General features: G+C 42.1%; 1 pseudogene; it reads right to left on the bottom strand.

Moving 5' to 3' along the window:
• Positions 1–277: 277 nt before the first annotated feature.
• Positions 278–1,336, bottom strand: LOC104660091 (annotated as a pseudogene).
• Between the last annotated feature and the right edge of the window lie 7,149 nt (positions 1,337–8,485).

Genomic DNA, 8,485 nt, shown 5'->3' with positions numbered 1-8,485 from the left:
GCACAAAAAAATTCAGGAAGGATAAATGAGATTATCCTAGGGGTGGGTGGGAAGTAATGGGAATGGGGCTGTGCTGATAGTGATGAAGAGGAATGACTTTTTGCAGGGGGGAGGGGGGCATACCAAATTTCTTTATTTGAAGGAATGGTACAAATCAAAGAACTTAAGTGGATGTTTTGGTAAAACTCATAGAAAAGGTAAAGGAAACCCCAACATCCATGCACTGCCTTGGTGACCAGGGAAGTCACCCATGGCTATGGGAAAATTAGCCTAAAGTTTAGCTCTCATTATTGCTCTCTGCCAGGGTGAGCTTGTCAAAGAGATAGTCTGCCAAGCCAGATTCAGGGGCTCCCGTCTTGTGTGAGTTGGTAACATGGTCACCCAATTCTTTGATGGATTTCACCTGCTCATTCAGGTAACATGTCTCAATGAAGTCAACACAGTGGGGGTCATTTTCGTCAGTGGCCAGTTTGTACAGTTCTGGTAGTGACTGATTCACGTTTTTGTTTTTGTTTTTTTTTGTCAAGTGTAATGCACCCTCCATTGCATTCAGCCCACTCTCCCAGTCATTACGGTATGGTTTCTTGATATCCTGAAGGAAGATTCAGCCACCTTGCTGGTTCTGTAGCTTCTTCAGTTTCTCGGCATGTTCCCTCTCTTCATGAGATTGGTGAAGAAAGTACTTGGCAAAGTTCTTCAAAGCCACATCATCACAGTCAAAGTAGTAAGATATGGACAGGAAGAGATAGGAGGCATAGAGCTCTGGGTTGATCTGGCAGTTGATGGCAGCCTCTGTGTCCTGGTGGTGAGGCAGGAGAATAGGGTCTGGAGGCTGGAAACCTAAGGCCGATTTGTGCTGATGTACTAGAACTGAATCAAAAGGAAAACCCCACCTCTCCATGCCCAAGTAACAAAAAGATCAGAGGCTGCTCCCTTTGTGCTGCCTTGCAGATGAAAAATGGAAAGTACCGTTGTAACTTCACTTCAGCTGCTCATCCCCTCCCACAACCAATCAGAGTGGTTGGGGGCCAAATCTTCCTTTACATAGGGTGTAACCAAGTAGCCAATGGGAAACCTCTAGAGAGTATTTAAACCCCAGAAAACTCTGTAACCAGCACTCTTGAACCACTTGCTCCAGTCTGCTCCTGCTCTCTGTGGAGTGTACTTTTGTCTCAGTAAATCTGTCCTTTCCTTGCTTCATCCTTTAGTTGCTTTGCTTGTGCATTTTGTCCAATTATTTGTTCAAAATGCCAAGAATCTGGATGACTCCCAGTCAGGACCCTCCAACAGTATGGTAGTAGTGCTGGCTCACTCGCAAGGGGGATGTGGTCATCATGGAGGCTAAGGAGAGGTGGAGGCGACTGTGTGGCACTGGCGTAGCAGGGGCCTTGGGGCTGTCTGAGGGCTCAGTGAGGAGGCTGCAGAGGGCTGACTGTGAGCCATGGGGGTGGGGTGGGGAGGTGGGGGTGGAGGACCAGCACCGGGTTACATCCAAACACTGTTGAAGCAGGAAACCTCGTGGACTCCCAGTGAAGAAAGTCTAGATACATTGTTGAGTACACTGTTTTGTATAGCCTTGACTCTTAGAATCAGCATCTTACACTTACACCCAAATATAAACAAACACTTCAAAGCAAACAGTATGTAAGGAGAATCAAAATGAAATAAAAACCAGAACAAGCGAATTTTTTTTTTTTTTCAGATGGAGTTTCGCTCTTGTTGCCCAGGCTGGAGTGCAATGGTGTGATCTTGGCTCACTGCAACCTCCACCTCCTGGGTTCAAGTGACTCTCCTGCCTCAGCCTCCCAAGTAGCTGGGACTACAGGCACACGCCACCACACCCGGCTAATTTTTGTATTTTTAGTAGAGATGGGATTTCATCATATTGGTCAGGCTGGTGTCGAACTCCTGATCTCAGGTGATCCGCCCACCTTGGCCTCCCAAAGTGCTGGGATTACAGGCATGAGCCACTGCGCCTGGCTGCGAATTTTTTTAAAAATGAAAAACCTTGAAGAGGATGGGGAAGGAAAGAACTGACCTAAGTTATTTTGAAAAACAGTTACTTTGATTAGATCTTATATGATGAAAGACACAAGAACCTGCACACGGGGCATAGGTGAGCAGTTCTGTAACTACTGTATGTTTATACTAGGAACAAATAAGTATAGATAATGAGAACCAGATTTCTCACTGTTTGCGAAAGAAGCCACAAATAAGGAAAGGAGAAATCCTGGAATAAGCTTTGTGTTGTTGGACTGGAATCAGACGTATTGGTGTGAACTCACGTTTTTTTCAATGGATACACAGGTATAGAATGTGTGTGTGTGTGTGTGTGTGTGTGTGTGGTTTACACTTGATCTTAGCCAAAAGGCCGAGAAACGATTGTGTGTGTGGTTTAATTCTAACTGCCCACTGAATGGAACTTAATAGCAATGAACATGCCTGATTTCCAGACCTTGGTTTCTCCAGTAAAAGGAACCAGAGTTCCACAGGAAAAATGGTAGATTCCAGGGTTTGGGCACAGAAAATACAAAATGAGCTTGGAACATCATATGGTACCAGAAAAGAAGGAAGTGTTTCAAAAGGATAGGGATATGTCAAAACGACACAGGAACCCATCTGAAGGAGCAACCAATGGTCAAATCTAAACAATTTGAGCAAGAAAAAAATAATAGTACAATTGAGTTATAACCTATAGACTGAAACAAATATCCATGAGTCCATACTGATCTAAATAAATAATTGAATAAGTAAATAGGAGAGAAGAGATAACTTTTCCTTACACAGTATTTCCACATCTAGTAATTCAAGGCTACAATCCTTGAATTTCTAGTTGTGGTAGACAGAAAAATGTCCCCCACTCCTCAAAGATGTCCATGCTCTAATCAACATGTTACCTTACATGGCAAAGGGATTTTACAGATGCGATTAAGTTAAGGCCTTTGAGATAAGGAGATTATCCTGAATTATCTGTGTGGGCCTAAGGTAATCACAACCATTCTTGGAATTAATGTTGCACATTTAGGGAACTCTTCAAAAAAATAAAAAATAACAGATGGCATAACTAACAGACTAATGAAGGAGGCCAGTGGAATGGTAACAAACAAAAACTTGATTAATCCTAAAGAGGGCAAAAGAGAACAGAAAAAGAAACAGAAAACAGATAGGACAAAATAGAAAGGTAGCAAAATTAGAAAAATGGTAGATTTCAACCCAAGACATGGAATGAAGTGAATAAAGCAAGAGGCTGAACTCTACATCATTTAAGAAATTATTTTAGGCCATGCATGGTAGCTCATGCCTATAATCCTAGCATTTTGGGAGGCTGAGGTGGGCAGATCACCTGAGGTCAGGAGTTCGAGACCAGCCTGACCAACATGGAGAAACCCCGTCTCTACTAAAAATACAAAAATTAGCTGGGCATGGTTGCGGCACCTGTAATCCCAGCTACTCAGGAGGCTGAGGCTGGAGAAGAGATTGAACCCAGAAGGTAGAGGTTGCAGTGAGCCAAGGTTATACTATTGCACTCTAGCCTGGGTGACAAGAGCGAAAATCTGTCAAAAAAAAAAAAAAAAAATGAAATTATTTTAATAGGTTTGAAATTCTGTGAATATCTCTGGAAGAATACACAGTGTTTCCCTAGGGGCTCAGATGAGAGGAAGCCTTCTCTTTTATTATTTACCTTTATTTGAAATTTTGACCATGTGAATGTATTACATTCCCATTTTAAAAATGTTAATTAAAATAAATATTTGTTGAATGAGTATACTGGATATGAAAATTCATAGAACAGACTTATCTTTTTGGCTTATATTTAGATTTTCTGGTCTTTTCCCCTCCACCTAATTTTCTCTCTTCTAATTCTCTCTTCCTTTTTCCTTTTAACATTTTGTGCCCAATGAGGGGTTACAATGGCTTACAGCAAATATTGCAATTTAAGAAACATAATACACTCCACCCTTTATCTGGACTGTGCCGTGGCCCCCTGGCTCTGGAACAGAATCTATCCAGGGATTTTTCCAGGACTCTGACCTCCTGGAACTGGCTGTCAAGACCTAAGAAGACTGATGATGAAACCAGTCCTCTGGCCACCTTAGCCATAGCCACTACAGCGTGAGGAAGTGCCCGTACTTCCCCAGGAGCCTTCTTCACAGAATGGGAAATCCAGAGAATCTAGTTTTCACTTTAAGAAGTTGGCAGACAAGACCAGCTTAGGCAATATGGAAAAATCCTGTCTCTACAGAAAATACAAAAATTAGCCAGGCATGGTAATACATACCTGTAGTCCCAGCTACTTGGGAGGCTGAGGTGGGAGGATTGCTTGAGCCCAGGAGGTCAAGGCTGCAGTGAGCCATGATTGTGCCATGGCACTCCAGCCTGGGTGACAGAGGAAGACCCTGTCTCCAAAAGAAAAGAAAATAAATTAGCAGAGGAATGAATTCAGAAGCTGCTGCCCTCAATCCAGGTCAACTGTGTGTTTCTAGGACGTTGACTATGTTTCCCTGGCTGTCAGGAGCAGCTGTGGTTGGGAGCCTGCTATGCTAGGATGATGTCTCTGGGAGCATTACTCAGCAACTGCAGAAGTGTGCAGTAATAGACAACAAGGAGACAGAAGTGAGGGTTTCCCGAACAGGTACCGGAAAACATCCTGTACAGCCTCAGAAATGCTTTTCCGTAGCTGATCCCTGGTGGCTTAGCACAGGAGGCTGCCTCACCAAGGAGTGGGCTGCGTCTCAGAGCAGGCAGAAAACACCCAGGCAGAAAATGGCTTCCTCTTACTTTAAGCTTGAAATGCTCCTGGTTTGCAGGGGTTGGTCTCTGGTGATCCTTAAGACCAAAATTAAATATCTGTATATATGAAATTTTTTCATTCAACAAGCTTTTAGTGGCTGTGTACTGTAAGCCAGTACCATGGGCTTTGATTTATCAGTGTTTGGATAAGGATAGGAAGAAAAAGCATTATCAGGGAGGAGAGAGTTTTATAACCTCAACTTCTCACCAGTAGGCAAGCAATATGGCAGTAAGACAAGGAGTCCCAGAATTAATCGCTCTCATTTCTTTTCTGTGAGACCAGTTATTATAAACCAGGGATGGGCAAACTACCTCCTATGGCCAAATCTGACTCACAAACAAATCCAGCTCATGGTCAATCTAGTTCACTGCATCCTTTTATGAATAAAATTTTATTGAACTGCAGCCACATACATTTGCTTACATATTGTCTATGGCTGCATTCACACTAAAATGGCAGAGTTGAATAGTTGAAATCACAACTGTATGGCTCCCAAAGCCTAAGATATTTATTCCCCAGCCACCGATGGAAAAAGTTTACTGAGTCCTGGCTGGGCGCGGTGGCTCACACCTGTAATCCCAGCACTTTGGGAGGCCGAGGCGGGTGCATCACAAGGTCAGGAGATCTAGACCATACTGGCTAACATGGTGAAACCCCGTCTCCACTGAAAATACAAAAAATTAGCCGGGCGTGGTGGTGGGCGCCTGTAGTCCCAGCTACTCGGGAGGCTGAGGCAGGAGAATGGTGTGAACCCAGGAGACAGAGCTTGCAGTGAGCCGAGATCACGCCACTGCACTCCAGCCTGGGCAACAGTGCAAGACTCCATCTCAAAAACAAACAAACAAACAAAAAACCAAAAAAATAAAAACAAAAACAAATTTACTGAGTCCTGTTATGAGCTTACATAGAGCAAGGATGGGTTCAATATGTCATCTGAACACATCCAGAACTAAACATTTCTTAGTAGGGATTGGTAGGCAGGAGAAACTTAGGGCCACACAGACTGGTGGCCAGTTTAGGATTGAACCTTGGCATAACTTAATGTGTACTTTTTCTAGAAGAGCTCATGCTTTACAGCTGTACACATGAGGCAGAATGAATGATGCAATTCAGCAGTGATTAAAGGCGGAGCAGTTTCCTTCCACATCTGCTCTTCTTGGGCAACTGAATAGCAGTCACTGTGAAAGGGGATGGAAAATGTCATGGATTCAGGCCCATGGGGGCAGCAATTAGAAGCACTGGATGTGATGAACACCTAGCTACTACGTGAATGGATCATAAAACAAAATGTTGAATGAAAAAAGTAGGAAAGAAAATGAGATCTACAATGCCAAACCGTTTATGTCGATTACAAATATACGCATGCAAATCAACAATTTGCATCTTTTATACCACTTTATAAGCACAAAGATACACATTGAACACATTAAAATTGCCTTGTGAGGGAAGACAAAGGGAGTGGCTTTGGGAACTAAGAGTGAATCAATTAATAAATAAGATAATGGATAATGGAGAGGCCTCTCATGGACAGATGATGATACTGTGATAAAGTGGTGATAACAACTGAGGACTTTAACTGACAGCACCTAAAGTCCAAGGACAACAAAGTAACAACTGGGAAGAAAGGAAGGAAGGAAGGAAGAAAGGAAGGTAAGGGAAGGAGGGAGAGAGGGAGAGATGGGAGAAAAGAAGGGAGGGAGATAAAAGGAAGGAAAGAAGGAAGGGAGGAAGGGAGAGAGGGCGACGGAAAAGAGGGAGAGAGAAGGAAGGAAGAAAGGATAGAAAGGAGAAAGGGAGGGAGGGTGAGGGACAGAAGGAGGGAGAAGGAAGAAAAGAAGGAAAGAAGGGAGTGAGGAAGAAGGAGGGAAGAAAGGAGGAAACAAGGCTGGAAGAATCTGGAGACATACACTGCTTCTGTTATAGCTTTGACAACTCCATGGGTTTGGGACCCGTGATGACCTGTAAGGACTCAGCCTGCAAACAATTCAGTGTCTTAATGGAGGCAGTGGTGGTAGTGATGGTGATGTGTATGTGTGTGTGTGTGTGTTTGTGTATATGTGTGTGGCATAAGCAGGGTAGGGGTCAGAGCTGGGAAACCAAAGCCAAATGAGTTCAGTCTAGGGCAAGGTAGGATGTGAGAGTCCCAGGAAAGTTAAGATTCAAGCCCCAGTTGGAACTGACAGCCCAGTCAACCTGCTGCTCTGGCGATGGCGGGTGAGTGTGATGTGGATTGGGGAGGGCTTTTGTGCTTTGGACACTCACATGGGCATGTTGAGAGTGAGCTCTAATATAATACTAGCTTCTGCGTGGCCCAAGGACTGAGCAGAAGCCTCGGGCAACAACGGGTTAAAGGACTTCAGAGACAATCACCAGAGTCTGTAGGTGAATGTTCTCATCCTGTGCTTAATTTCCACAACTTGGTTTAATAATTTCTGTTCTAACGCTTATGGGGTTGTTTTGCTGGTCAAATGAGATGGCTATGCATAAAAGAACCATGGAAAAATAAAGTACCCCTTACTTCAGTTATTAATATATTTAAGCAGTGTCTTAGAATATAATTTCTTCTTCCTATCCACCCATCAGCCCAGTTTGCTGGATAGAAAGAAAAAAAGGGAGCTGTAGTAAAAATTCCAAGAAGCCATTTTACTCCAAAAGATGTGAGAAAAAACATAATAGCTTTTATGTTACTTTAGTTACCTTTTTCAAAAGGAACATGTATTATTACACATAATTTTGTCTTTAAACTTCAAAAACTAAATTAGCCCTTTTCCAAGGTTTTCAAACGTTTCTGAGGTGCATCTCAGAACTGCCCAACCTACTGTTAACGTCAATCATGCTGTCCTAGCTGCTGACACTAGAACTTTGTCCAGTCATAATATATCAGCGCTGGAAAAGAAGAAAAACTGAGACATTTCTAAAACTCACAAGTCAGTGGACTTTAGGTGTCAGGAAAGAAAATGAAAGCCCGCTGTGAGAATTGTTCTTGCTAACCCAACTAAGATTGTATTTTTAAGGAATATGATAAATATGCTGGTATCATTTTCTATTATCAAATAGTTTAGATATGTTTCTAAAATAGCCTTTATCTCATTTAAAAATGATTTGGAAATTATGTAGGATCTAACAAAAAAGTGAAACTTAACTGTAACCCACCAAACATTCAGGGAATACACATAGACACACACATGTATGTATGTATATATATGTGCATATATTGCATATATTATACTCATCTTTTGCAACAACAGGTTGCAAACTATATACACAGTACTGAATTCTGCTATTTTTTAAATATAGCCTTACATCACTAGCTCCTTTTCGTGTTACTAAGTTTTTCACAATAACGTGATTGTTAAGTACCAAATAATATTTCATTATATGAATATGCCATGGTTTATTGGAGCTTTTCTATATTTAGTTTACTTATAATAGTCATTACTATTAGCAATAGTATTAGCAATTGCTAATACTATTGACACAGTATGTTATCACTTTTAAGTCTCGCCATATATGGTTCTAAGTTGCTTTTTCGAACCACAGTAAGAGTGTACTTCAGTCAGCAGTCTATGTCCTTCCACACCCTCAGCAGCACTGAGTTTCATCTTTAAAAAAATTGTGGCCAATTTGAAAAGTACAGTGAACAAATTGCTTAGTTCTTCACAGCATCCCTTCGGGGGACATTCTTTCTCCATT

This window comes from Rhinopithecus roxellana, chromosome 5 (assembly GCF_007565055.1).
Source record: "Rhinopithecus roxellana isolate Shanxi Qingling chromosome 5, ASM756505v1, whole genome shotgun sequence".
In the NCBI taxonomy this organism is placed as follows: domain Eukaryota; kingdom Metazoa; phylum Chordata; class Mammalia; order Primates; family Cercopithecidae; genus Rhinopithecus; species Rhinopithecus roxellana.
This window is presented reverse-complemented; position numbering and strand designations above follow the sequence as displayed.